This window comes from Callithrix jacchus, chromosome 1 (genome assembly GCF_049354715.1).
Source record: "Callithrix jacchus isolate 240 chromosome 1, calJac240_pri, whole genome shotgun sequence".
Taxonomy (NCBI): Eukaryota; Metazoa; Chordata; class Mammalia; order Primates; family Cebidae; genus Callithrix; species Callithrix jacchus.
In genome coordinates, this window is record NC_133502.1 from 87015057 (window position 1) to 87029153 (window position 14097).

The 14097-nt window shown below is 37.6% G+C and overlaps 1 pseudogene across 1 annotated transcript; it reads left to right on the top strand.

Moving 5' to 3' along the window:
• Positions 1–4005: 4005 nt before the first annotated feature.
• LOC100398640 (transforming growth factor beta-3 proprotein-like) lies at positions 4006–12709 on the top strand (annotated as a pseudogene). Its single transcript, XR_013524886.1, has 3 exons — positions 4006–4439; positions 6290–6335; positions 10258–12709. The product of XR_013524886.1 is annotated as a transforming growth factor beta-3 proprotein-like (transcript).
• Positions 12710–14097: the final 1388 nt, after the last annotated feature.

The following is a 14097-nucleotide window of genomic DNA, read 5'->3' on the forward strand; positions in this document are numbered from 1 at the left end:
TTGAATTCTCCTCTGACGGATTTCATATGGTTGAATTTGTATCCTGTCAAGTATTTACAAAATTAATATATGTAGAGAGTCATGTGCACAATTAATACAAAATGCATTTCCAAGAGGGATATAATTGTACACATCCCTCCAGGAGAATGAGTTTATTGGAAGAAACACCACTCAGCATTAGGACTATGCTATAAAAAGTCATTTGATTATTTTCATCACAAAGAATCTGTTTGAGGTCTATGAAAAACACTAGAGAAGACATGCTTCTAAGGATAAAAGTGTCTAGGGTCCTATAATCTGGACATCCAGACCCATGTTAAATCTGACCCAGAGGCTTAGTAAAAAGCCTTCAGAAGCAGACAACTTCCAGTAGACATATTCCTCAAAGATTCTATAGATCAACAAGATGACATTAAAAGTATAATCAGTCATCTGTAACTTTCACTGAAGATATTTCAGGTAAAACTTCATGATCAGAAAAACATGCCCTCACTTTGATTCTGTTTTATTTCTTGGATATGCTGCCTTTTCTCACTGTTTTCATTTTGTCTTAGTTCAAGGTATTAGGCCATGAAAATGGAAATCCTAATCATTTTTCTCATTTTCTTGACTAATTTCCTTCTGATAAACCCTGTGAACTCATTGCAATTTTCCAGAATGTTACTAATATTAAAACATCTAGATGCTATGGCTAAACTACAGGTCCTCAAAATTAGCTGTAGTCGCTGACATTTCTTATAGCCTCATGAGAAAGACAATGGAATATGGAATTAATGATAAATAATGACCAATTATTTTCTCATAAAGCTACATAGAAATCATTGCATAATTTTTCTAAACTTCAGCCTTTTCTGAATACAAAATTAATTAAATTCAGGTGGCATTTGATAAATAGTAGTGACTATGAAAAACATTCTTGTGTCTCCACAATATATACTCTTACAATTATTATTATTATGAAGAAATCATGACTTTTCTATAATCATATTTAAACATAACCATTGTTTTGAGCACAATATTCTGGCCTTTCCATATACTAAAACAAACCATCCAGTTGCTCATATTTTATTGAATCAATTTGGTAATTTATACAGAGGGACTCAAGACATCAGAATTTACTATATATGCGTACATGTATACATATATGCTTCATTTTGTATGTGCATGTGTGAGTGTGTTTGTGTGTGTGTGGGTGGGTATTTCTGCCTTATCCATGCTGTTTCCCAACTAACATATGTGATCCATAATTTATCCTTGATTATGGTCTACGTAGTAAACAAAGCACCTCAGGTTTTAGAAATTCAATGGAATAGCAGCAACGTATTGACTATGATAGTCCTAAATGATAGATAATTGGCAATTTAATGTCCTTCCAAGAGAAAATCTTTATAATACCTGAAATATCTTGAACTTGAATAAACATTAGGTAAGTAAGATTGATTTAATTGATCTTGGGAGTTATTTTTCTTGTTAAGCTAAACCCAAGAAAAACTTAGATACTAGGCGAACTCCAAATTTTTCTTAAAATACTTGAAATTATTCCCAAACTTTAATGTTTTTTAACCCTCCCATTATCTTGATTCTTATATCTTGCTTCAAAGCCGTAACCCTGACCTGACATTCAATTCATAATATGGTGTTGAAGAAAAAAATAAGACCTCTATAGGAAAAATCAGTTCATCTAGGAGCTGGATTTTAACCAAAGAAAACAGGAACCTAAGATATAGTTTAAAGGGATATTATGCAATCTGTTTCAGTAGAAGAAGTGACACATGATACCTGGACACAACTTGTCCCAACAGAACTGTCAGGCCTTTTCAGATAATCTAGAAATAACTGAAAGTTTTCTCTGTTGACTATCCCAGAGACTGATCCCTTAGTGTTCCTCTTGTCAGTCTGTTATACTCGGGAAAAAGAAAACTAAGTTCACTTTTCAGACTAACTTGTTTATTTTAATGCCCCCTGCCCTTTTGCTTTATAAATTCAATTTTTATCTCTGTTTGATAACAATCTATTGATTGTTCTTCCACATATATTAAACTTGCTTGTTAATAACCGAACTGACTTGGAGTTTTGTGACAACATAAAAATGTAGTGTACAATACGGTTGGATTTAATATCAGTAAGACAAGTGTAGTCTATTTAATTTATATTTGGGGACAAATGTCTGTTTTTTTGTTTTGATAGAACTAATATTAGACTTCTACATCCTGCAATTTGGATATATAAATTAAAGGTGAATTTTATAATTTCACATATACTTGTTCAGAAGAAAACAGAAAAATATGATAAACTTTCAATACAAATTAGAGATCTTCATGTTATCTGTCCCACCAATTAGAAAAAATTCATAAACTTAAATGGGACGTTGAGTGGACTGCCTCAATACATTCTGCTACAATGTGTATCTAAGACAAAATGGTAGCTAAAGAAAGAGATAAAAAGGGTTACTGTGCATGTAATGAAGGACAACTTTTAGCATTTAATAATAGATTTAATCTGAGAAATCACACATCAAAGTTAAGATTTGTATTCACAAACTTGATGATTGAAGGTATTGTGAATCTCACTCTATTTGAATATAATGGCAGAGTGAAGAGATTATAAACCAGACTGAAATATTACTTAAATATGACTCTGCCATCTGCATGCAAATAACAGTTATTTTTTACATTCCTCTTTTTTATTTTTTTAAGGCCAGAAATTAAATATTTATACATATAAGAACTTGTTATTTTCCCTTAACTCTCCAAGAGTATTTTTATCTGGTTTTATTAGAATAATACAGTATCCTGGGAGAAAAGATACAGCCTAGCACCCAAAACTGGAAGTCAAGATGGAGAGTATCTCCAAGGCAACATGGTTGCCTGCTCTTTGGTGCTGTGTTACACAGATAGGAAGGTAATCCAAACAGTACAGAACATCAGCATGCTAAACATCAAGAACTTCATTGAAGGTGTCAAGCAGGCTTTTGGCCAGGAAAGCCAAGATGAAGCTCCCCAGTGCCGAAAAGATCAAGGACCCCAGAACAGAGTGGAAGGCAAAGACAGAGACCTGAAGGCACTCAATGATGAGGTATTCATGCTCAGAGTGTAGGATCGATATTAACAAACAGAGGAGAGATTCTAAGTCTAATTACAGAGACTTAGTTGGATAAGAAAACAAATAAAAATAACTGTGCTAAAAACTTCTGGTATCCAAAAACACCTTGGCTTTCTCCCTGATACTGTAGCCTTACAGGCTATAAGCACAGTGATAGATTTAGCTAATGCAGTTGAAACAACCACAGTAAATATGATTCCAAATGTTATCTGTCAGAGGATACAAGTGACTGTGTTTGTAAAGCCAATGAAGAGCAAGGAGCAGAGGAAAACAAAAAGAGAGATGTAGCTTAGAGTCTTGACTATGGGTGTGTGTACGTGCTTCACAAAGGCCACAAGAATCATGACTATATTAGTCGTTTTTCACACTGCTGATAAAGAACATACCTGGGACTGGATGATTTATAAAGGAAATGAGGCTTAATAGACACACAGTTCCACGTGACTGGGGAGGCCTCCCAATCATGGCTGAAGGTGAAAGGCTCGTCTTAACATGGTGACAGACAAGAGAAAATGAGAGCCAAGTAAAAGGGGAAACCTTTTTACAAAACAATCAGATCTCGTGAGGCTTATTCACTACCACGAAGACAGTGTGGGAGAAACCGAGATCATGATTCAATGATCTCCCACCGCATCCCTCTCAACACATGGGAATTATGTGGGGTTTTTCTGCAAGACTGAAGACGACTTCAATGACCGCTGCCAGCAAGTTAAAAAGCTGTCTCTGCTCGGAGGTGCCCTGCCCATGTTTGAGCTGGTGGAGCAGCAGCCTTCACATCTGGCCTGCCCGGATGTCCTGAACCTGTCCCTAGATTCTTCTGATGTAGAGCGACTGGAAAGATTCTTTGACTCAGAAGATGAAGACTTCGAAATCCTGTCCCTTTGAAAATCCTGGGGTCGGGGAATGGTGCCTGCGAGAGTCGGGCCCTGTCTCGGGTTCCCAGTGTCTCCGAGTTTCATCCATCCCGCCCACTCGCTTGCTGAGGGCCGCGCCCCGTGCCGCCGCCCCCCGGGGGCCACCCGCACTGCTCGTGGACTGAGGCCTTACTGCTTGGTGTCAGACTGCCCACCCCAGAGTGCCTGTCAGGGCCTGTGCATCCGCACCCGGAGCCGTCGGTTAGGAGCTTCCAGAGCGTTCTCGACATCGCCAGCCCGCAGTCGCGCCTGGGCGTCAGTCCCATTTGCTCCCAGGCACCAGTTCTGTGGTTGGTTTGGAATTAAAGTCCTGTTTGAAGTTGTCAAAACCATATCAATGGCTGTGAGGACAGAGAAACAGAGAGCTATGCTGGCCAATGCTGCCCCCAGTACATCTTCAAAATCCAGGAGGTCACAAACTCTGTGAGGCAGCGATCTCTCTCACTGAGAGATGGCTGGTTTTCTGGGCATTTTGTACATTCACTGGAATCTGATTTTAAAAAATTGAAAGCTTATTGTCTCAGTTTTGAAATGCTTCCTTTTTTCACAGGACTAGACAATGATAGCATTAGTCATCTTAAAGCACACTCTCCATCTAGTCTCCATAGTTAACGCAATTATGAGATGCTACAAATGAACTAATTCCAGTTTAGCAAGTTTAGCAGTATTTATCCCTTGTCACTTATATGAAGAAAGATGATTTTTTTCTCCTCTTCAACATAGATGTGCGTGCTACTCCTATTTTTTCTCTGATGATGAGACCATTACAATCTTTTTTTTTTTTTTTTTTTTTTTTTTTTTTTGAGACGGGGTTTCGCTCTTGTTACCCAGGCTGGAGTGCAATGGCGCGATCTCAGCTCACCGCAACCTCCGCCTCCTGGGGTCAGGCAATTCTCCTGCCTCAGCTTCCTGAGTAGCTGGGATTACAGGCACGCGCCACCATGCCCAGCTAATTTTTTGTATTTTTAGTAGAGACGGGGTTTCACCAAGTTGACCAGGATGGTCTCAATGGCTTGACCTCGTGATCCACCCGCCTCGGCCTCCCAAAGTGCTGGGATTACAGGTGTGAGCCACCGCGCCCGGCCTACAATCTTCAAGACATTTCAAATATCTATTTTCCAGGCTAAACCTTAAATTTATTCATTTATACAAGAAAGCTTTAACTGAGAACCTGTGGTGAGCCAGACCCTTAGTTGAATTCTAGACACATTGCAATGACCAAGGCATATTACTTTTTTTTTTTAATTAAAAAAAAAAACACTCAAAATTCCATTAGGTTGGCCATGAGACATTAAGTCGCACTGGTCCAGAATTTGGGCATTGCTCATGATTTTTACTTCACACACACACACACACACACACACCACAACTAATACATCAGTGAATCCTCTTGACTCTCCCATCAAAATATTTCCTAATTCTAATCACTTCTTGTCATTTCCACTTGGCCATTCTGATCTAAGACAATGTAATCTCTATCAAGATTAACGTAATACACCCAAGTGGCCTTTCTAGCTCCAAATCCCTGAGTCAACTTCAGTCTATTTTGCACAAAACAGGCAGTTACTCTTTAAAAATCAAATCATTTAACTGCCATGCTCAAAGCTTTCTGATGGCTTTTAATTACACTTAAAATTAAATCAAAATCTTTACAATGTTTCTAAATCTCAGACCTCACCTCCTACCACAATTTCTTTCAACTGTATTTTCCAACCATCCACATTAGCTGCCTTGATTTACTTTCAACTTCACAAACTCCTGCCCCAAGGGCTTTGAACTTCTGGACCTTCTGTCTTGAATATTCTTTCCTCAGAATGCAACAAGATTCATTTGCCTACTGATAGTTTTGATATTTGTTCCCTTCATATCTCATTACGAAATTTGATCCCCAATGTTTAAGGCAGGGCCTAATGGGAGGTATTTGGATCGTAAGGGTGTTTTCTTCCTGGATGGCTTGGTGCCTTCCGTGCAGTAATGAGTGAGTTCTTGCTCCATTCGTTCATGAGAAAGCTGGCACTGTTCTACTGATCAGAACATTAAAATGTATTACATGAATGATCAAAGGAATGATAAATGAGGAAAAGAATGGCACTTTGTAGGTCTAACTCAAATCCTAACCAATTTTTTTTTATTAATGGGGAAGCTGAAGAACAGCTAGAAACAAATTGTTTGTTGACCTGTCTTATTGGAAATCTCACCCTCTAGGCACAATGCAGTTAAAAGAACACACAGCTTCTCCTTCCTATGGGGTTTTTCTAAATCCTGATCTATAGCTGTGGCTGTACACAGAGTAGGGAGCCTGAAGAAAAGAAACTGGGGGTATGTGTTCTTAAATATTTAGAATAGATGAATTATAAAATCCTGAAAAGTAATAATATTACATTAATTTAAATATGATGTGTAATACCTTTTAGAACTATCTGAAACATGCATACTAGAAAATAAAATTAAGTAGAAATGAAAGCGATGTTTTGACAAGAATAAAGTCACATTTTTGCATTAAAGGCAAATATCCAAATAATCTAAATTATGTCTGTACAAAATGGATAAGCAAAGTGATTGAAAGCCATATATTGATTAATTGTCCAAAGTATGTATAATGATGCTATCTCTAGTATGATAACAATTACAGTGTTACACATATGTGGGCACTCAAGACATTTTATTTTAAAAACTAGCCCAGACTACTGGAGATAATTAGATCAGATATGCAGAATACAAAATGCTTAGAATTGGTAGATAAATACAACAAAAGCTTATAAAAACGTAGCCTAGCTCCAATGATGTATGAGAAACCTCAGAAAAAATAAAAAGGAACAGAAACTCAGACAGGAAAGCTGCTCTGCAAGCACATGCTGTCCTCACAACATTTGCTAATTAAGATGATCAAGGTCATTTGGGTTTTAATGACCAAAACTGAGGAGACAGGAGACAAGACCTTATTAAGCCTGAGACAATCCATAGAGCTACAACCATTGAAGGCCCACTTTCATAGGTAAATGATCTTCTAGGAAAAAGAAAAAACAAATCTTCCTGCCAGTGAAAGGAGATAAGTTCTTAGCCTCAGTTTGGAATCTGGATGGCAAAAGAAAAATATGTCTCTTCTGAGAAATTTTTATTCAAAAACTTGTCTTCATACTGGTTTGGGATTCAATTTTAAATGTATTTGCATTGTCAAGGAAAACGTTAAGTGCCTAAATTAAATGTCTGATTATTAACAACTCAGGTGCTTGGATGAAACATAGACAACCCTATAAGAGGGATTAACCCTCAAAATATTTATTACTCACCATATAGTTATACAGATACTAAGACTGAATGAACATGTAAACCACACAATGAAGAGTCAACAAAATACAACCAGAAAACATTTCAGACCTTGTAATTTTCAGATACAGGATACAAAATAAGTATACGCTTAAACTCCTTAAGGAAACAAATCTCAATCTCATGTTGAATTGGAGGAGGGGCCTGGTGGGAGGTGACTGGATCATGGGGGTGGATTTCTCTCTTGCTGTTCAATGACAGTGGATGAGTTCTCATGAGATTTGATGGTTTAAACGTGTGTGGCACTCCCCTGTTTTCTCTCTGTCTCTTCTGTCACCATGTGAAGAAGGTTCTTGCTTCCCCTTCACCTTCTGCCATGACTGTAAGTTTCCTGAGGCCTCCCTGTCGTGCTTCCTGTTAAGCCTGTGGAACATGAATCCAATCCATATCACAATAATAATTTAAAATAGAGCTAGGAATAGAGCCACAAGATACACATCAGATCCATGTGATTTTATACTCAAATATCAGTGTTCAAGAAACAGTAAATTTTCATCTTTTAATAAATTAGAAAAAGACTTCTCAATTTAAAAAGCTAACATACCATTGATAACGAAACAAATCATAGATGGGAAAGTAAAATTAGAGAACATTTCCACTTAGGAATATGGATATAAATACTACAATCATGGATACATGACATTATAAATTTGTCAACACACATAAAACTCTGTAACACAGACTGAAACCTAAAGTATGGGTTTCAGCTAATAATAGTATATCAATGTTGGTTCACTGAACCCTAATGCAAAGTATGGATTTTAGTTAATAATGAAGTATCAATGCTGATTCATCAATTGTAACACATGCACCACCCTCACGAAGTGTTAATAAATAGAAACTATAGAGAAATGGGGAAAAGGGGAGGTATATATAAACTCTTTGTACTTTCTCTTCAAATTTTTAAAATCCTGACACCACTCTAAAAATAATGTATATTTAAAAAGTATGATCAATTTCAGTTTATCCTAGGGAAGCAAAAATAATTTAATGTGTATATATATATATATATATATACGCACACTCAAACATGTATATACACTTAATAAGCTATACTAACAAATTATCACAGAAAATCATATGCATTTTAATAGACACCAAACTAACTTGTAATTTATTTTAAAAAGTCTGAGTAATCTAAGAGTACAAGTAAAGTTATTATCAGAAATGTATAGAAAGCATCAAGGTAAAATATGAGAATTATTCCACTTGAAAGGGGTATGGTATGCATAAAGGTGAAAATTGAGTTCCTACAAAATAACATAAGGACTTGAAATAAAGACGTAAAACTTACTATTCAGTGTCAGTATCACTGACTATAATAACCAAGACAATTTTAATTTTAAGAATTAGGAAGATAATAGAAATCTAGAATATAAAAAAATATTATTTTTATGTAGAAATAAACACAAAACATTTAATTTTAGAAATATATTACTTAATGCACTTTTGTTACATGTGTAGTGATAAAATAATAAAATAAATTTTAAAAGAAATATATTATTTAATAAGATACAAAAATCTGAGAACCAATACCATATTGTAGTTAAAATCATGAATTTTGGCAGGAACTACTTTGGTTGAAATTGTGACTCATCACTAAGGGTGTCATGGTGAATAAGTTACTGAGCTTTTCTGTGCACTCCTTTCTTACCTAAAAAAACTACTAATGGGATCTGACTCATAGCAGTGTTCTGAGTAATATAATTGACACACATGAAGCTACTGAAACAATGCTTGGCACATAGTTAATGATTATTCACTACCATTATTACCATCACTGTTATTTTTATTACACAATTTAATGTTTGTTCTTTGTATGATAAGCAATGAATAAGAAATATTAAAAGGTAAAAGTTTGTATATGTGAGATATACATATCAACTACGTAGAGGGTTCAAATCAGGTGAAATTACCTGCATGAAACAACTCTATTCTGATATCCATACTCAGTAAAAAGCTATTGAAATTGTGACCAACTTCTGGAAAAAACAGTGGCCCATTTGATCTTTTCCTCATGCATGGAAAATCTTGACCACATGGATAACATGATTTCCTAGCTTCACTTGATGCTGGAGACCATCACGGAAATTACAATAATTCAGAATATCATACTGTGAAACAGAGTTTCTATTCTAATCCAGTACTTGGTCACCAGCACTGGTCATAAATTCAGTGGTCCTTAAGAGAGTAAGGCTAAAAGCGATGCATCAGGGAGTAATGATAATAAGAAAAGATGCATTATGTTATGAAGCATTAACTGAAGTGTCGTTCCTCCCTGATCCTTGAAGACAAAGCTCAAATTCAACTTTATACTTTGATGAAAATAAAGGCAAATGTGGTTTCAATTTTTTTTCTTTTTTACTTGTGTGTGTGTGTGTGTGTGTGTGTGTGTGTGTGTGATGGAGTCTCACTCTGTTGCCCAGGCTGGAGTGCAGTGGCGCCATTTCGGTGCCTCCCAGGTTCAAGCTATTCTCCTACCTCAGCCTCCCAAGTAGCTGGGACTACAGGTGCCCACCACCACACCTAGCTAACTTTTGTATTTTTAGTAGAGATGGGGTTTCACCATGTTGGTCAGGCTGGTCTTGAACTCCTGACCTCAGGTGATCCACCCACCTTGGCTTTCCAAACTGCTGAGATTGTATACAGGTGTGAGCCAGTGCACTCAACCACTTTCAAATTTTTGTTGACCAATTTAAAGGCAGTGTGTAAGAATTTTACTGAGTGTCTCTGAATATGAGTTTTTCTCAGACATAAAATAGAAATAGCAATTCATATCTCTTAATGTTATTTTGAATTAAATGAGAAAAATATAGTCATTTATGCTGGACACAAAGTAAAGGCTCAAAACTAATTTCTTTTCCCCAGTCATTTCTATACCAACAACATCAGAGGTTAAAAAAAAAAAATTAAGAGCACACTCGATATGGACCAGTTCATGCGCAAGAGGATCGAGGCGATCCGCGGGCAGATCCTGAGCAAGCTGAAGCTTACCAGACCCCCAGAAGACTATCCTGAGCCCGAGGAAGTCCCCCCGGAGGTGATTTCCATCTACAACAGCACCAGGGACTTGTCCAGGAGAAGGTGAGCCGGAGGCCTGCCACCTGCAAGCGCGAGAGGAGCGACGAGGAGTACTACGCCAAGGAGGTTTACAAAATAGACACGCCGCCCTTCTTCCCCTCCGAAAATGCCATCCCGCCCACTTTCTACAGACCCGACTTCAGAATTGTCCGATTTGATGTCTCAGCAATGGAGAAGAATGCTTCCAATTTGGTGAAAGCAGAGTTCAGAGTCTTTCGTTTGCAGAACCCAAAAGCCAGAGTGCCTGAACAACGGATCGAGCTGTATCAGATTCTCAAGTCCAAAGATTGAACATCTCTAACCCAGCGCTACATCAACAGCAAAGTTGTGAAAACAAGAGCAGAAGGCGAATGGTTCTCTTTTGATGTAACTGATGCTGTTCATGAATGGCTTCACCATAAAGACAGGAATCTGGGGTTTAAAATAAGCTTACACTGTCCCTGTTGTACTTTTGTACCATCTAATAATTACATCATCCCAAATAAAAGCGAAGAACTAGAAGCAAGATTTGCAGACTTGAGTCACAACAGACCAACCGGCGGAAGACGCGTGCTTTGGATGCAGCCTATTGCTTTAGAAATGTGCGGGGCAATTGCTGCCTACGCCCACTTTATATTGATTTCAAGAGGGCTCTTGGGTGGAAATGGATACACGAACCCAAAGGGTACAATCCCAACTTCTGTGCTGGAGCGTGCGCATATTTATGGAGTTCAGACACTCAGCACAGCAGGGTCCTGAGCTTATATAATACCATAAATCCAGAAGCATCTGCTTCTCCCTGCTGTGTGTCCCAAGATTTAGAACCCCTAACCATTCTCTACTACATCGGCAAAACATCCAAGATTGAAAAGCTTTCTAATATGATTGTAAAGTCTTGCACTACAAATGCATTTTTTATGATATTTGCCCTACTTGTGCTTTGTGTATTGTTCATTATTATGACATAAGCTACCTGGGTCCACTTGTCCTTTTTTTCTTTTACAAAAAAGATGGGTTCGAGTTCAGCCGTCTTCCTTCATCTTCTAAGCATCATTACTATGTCAGACGTCAACAAGCTTTTATGTTAGGAAAAGGAGAAATGCTATAGATACATAGAAAATTGAGGTCAAATGTTTTAGTTTTAGCAAGGATTTAGGAATCTAACAAACTCAGACGCTTGATTGAGTTAAGAAAGTTTTCTCTACCTTGGTGTAATCAATATTTTTATAAAATTCTATTGTTATTACAAAGCAGACACTTCATAGGAAACATCTTTTTCTTTAGTCAGGTTTTTAATATTCAGGGGGAAATTGAAAGATAGATATTTTAGTTGATTTTTCAAAAGGGAAAAAGTCCAGGTCAGCTTAAGTCATTTTGTGTATTTCACTGAAGTTAAGGTTTTCATAAATGTTCTGTCAAGGTGAAAAGGCACAAGCCAATTTTTCCTATGATCAAAAAATTCTTTCTTTCCTCTGTGTGAGAGTTATCTATAGCTGAGGCTAAAGTTTACCTTGCTTTAATAAATAATTTGCCACATCATTGCAGAAGAGGTATCTTCATTTGGGGTTTATAGAATATGTCAGTTTGTCACTTTTCCCTTATTTAGCTTTCAAATAAAAATTAATAGGTAAAGCAATGGAATATTTGCAGTTTCACCTAAAGAGCAGCATAAGGAGGTGAGAATCCAAAGTGAAGTTGTCTGATATGGTCTACTTCTTTTTTGGAATTTCCTGACCATTAATTAAAGATTGGATTTGCAAGTGTGAAAACTGGAAAAGCAAGAGACGGGATGCCACAATAGTAAACAGCCCTTGAGTTGGATGTAACCCAATCCCAGCTTTGAGTGTGTGTTGATTATTTCTTTTTTGTCTTCCACTTTTCTATTAATTATATGTAAATCATTTTTACTTCTGCAGGTATTTTCCTCTCAGATAGGATGACATTTTGTTTTGTATTATTTTGTCTTTCCTCATGAATGCACTGATAAAATTTTAAAAGCTCTATTTTAAGATCTCTTGAATCTTTTTTTTTTAATTTGGGGGGTTCTATAAGATCTTTATTTCCCATAAGTAAATTTTGCTGTGGGAGGGGGGTGGAGGCGGGAAGGCAGGGGGGAAGTGGTAGTATGCAAGTGGGCAGCAATTTTTTTTGTGTTAATCAGCAGTACAATTTGATCAGTGGCATGGTTTGAAAAACGGAATATAAGATAAGCTGTTTTGTATTTTGATGACCAATTATACTGTATTTTAACACGATGTATGTCTGTTTTTGTGGTGCCCTAGTGGTAAATAAATTATTTCAATGATAAAAAAAATTAAATCAGATTGAAAATGAGTGTTGGTAATGTGGGACAAAAATTTAATCTTAGGTCAAATATGACAAGCTTTCTTCTACCCAGAGATACCTATGTGACGAACATTTACATACACGCGCACATACACACATGGAAACTGAAAACTCTCCGGACTATATATGGTTTCTTATTGTTAAAGCAAGTAGACATATACATATTCAGAATTTATATTCGGAAAATAAAATTTCAATGTGTTTTGCCTGAGTTATTATGCAAGTTTTGAGAAAATCGCAGTTATGACTCTGTATTTCAAGAATCCATGGGATCCAGGGCCTAGAATGCCCTAGTGGAAATCATTACCTACTATGGATGAAACACCAGTGCATCTGCGTTTTCCTCGTATCCCGCTGTGTTTCTAAAAGCAGCACTTACCGTAGCGCGTGGGCTGCACACGCAGCATCATAGGCGGACTTAATGAGATCAGACGCAATCCAGTCAAAGCAATGCACAGAACCCAAGGAAGCATTTCGTGGCCATCCTCCTTAGTGTTTCACAGTCAGAAGCAGAAAGGAAGCAATCCGAGGAAAAAAGCCACGGTTTATTTAGGGAAATGTCTTCTGAGTGTATGGAAGGACGAATTGTCTGAACAAAATGCTTCAAGCCAGGCATCGCACTGTTCTGCTTTGAAAAAGTCGGAGTCCCAGGCCAGGTGAGGTGGCTTATGCCTGCAATCCCAGCACTTTAGGAGGCTGAGGGGAGTGGATCACGAGGTCAGGAGATGGAGACAATCCTGGCTGACAGGGTGAAACCCTGTCTCTACTAAAAATACAAAAAAAAAAAACTGGATGTGGTGGCACACGCCTGTAGTCCCATCTACTCAGGAGGCTGAGGAGGGAGAATTGCTTGAACCCAGGAGGCGGAGCTCGCAGTGAGCCGAGATCGAGTCACTGTGTTCCAGCCTGAGTGACAAAGCTAGATTTTGTCTCAAGGAAAAAAAAAAAAAAGATTTAGAAAAAGTGAGTCCCATGAAATGGATTCAGTGTGACACTCGTGACACTCTCCCCATTTCAAAGTCCCACTGGGAGGTAGTAACACAAGCTTTCCACATTTTCAAACTATTCAATCTCAGAATGTCCAGGAGGATTAGGGAGTCTGTCACCACAGACAACAGTCACATTTGTTGGTGGATCTTCAGTCTTGGCCAAGGTTATCCTACCTGCTGATGGCAGAACACCCTCCAAGACAATTCTCTGTAAAGCCTGAACAGATGCCTTCCCTGGGCACTTCTCTCAGTTCTAAGTAAAAATGCCCACCTTTCATGTCATCCAAGATAAGCAGCCCTACCAGGTGCAGCTAAAATGCTGCAACAGCTTCACCATGCCAAGGGGCAAAGATGATTCC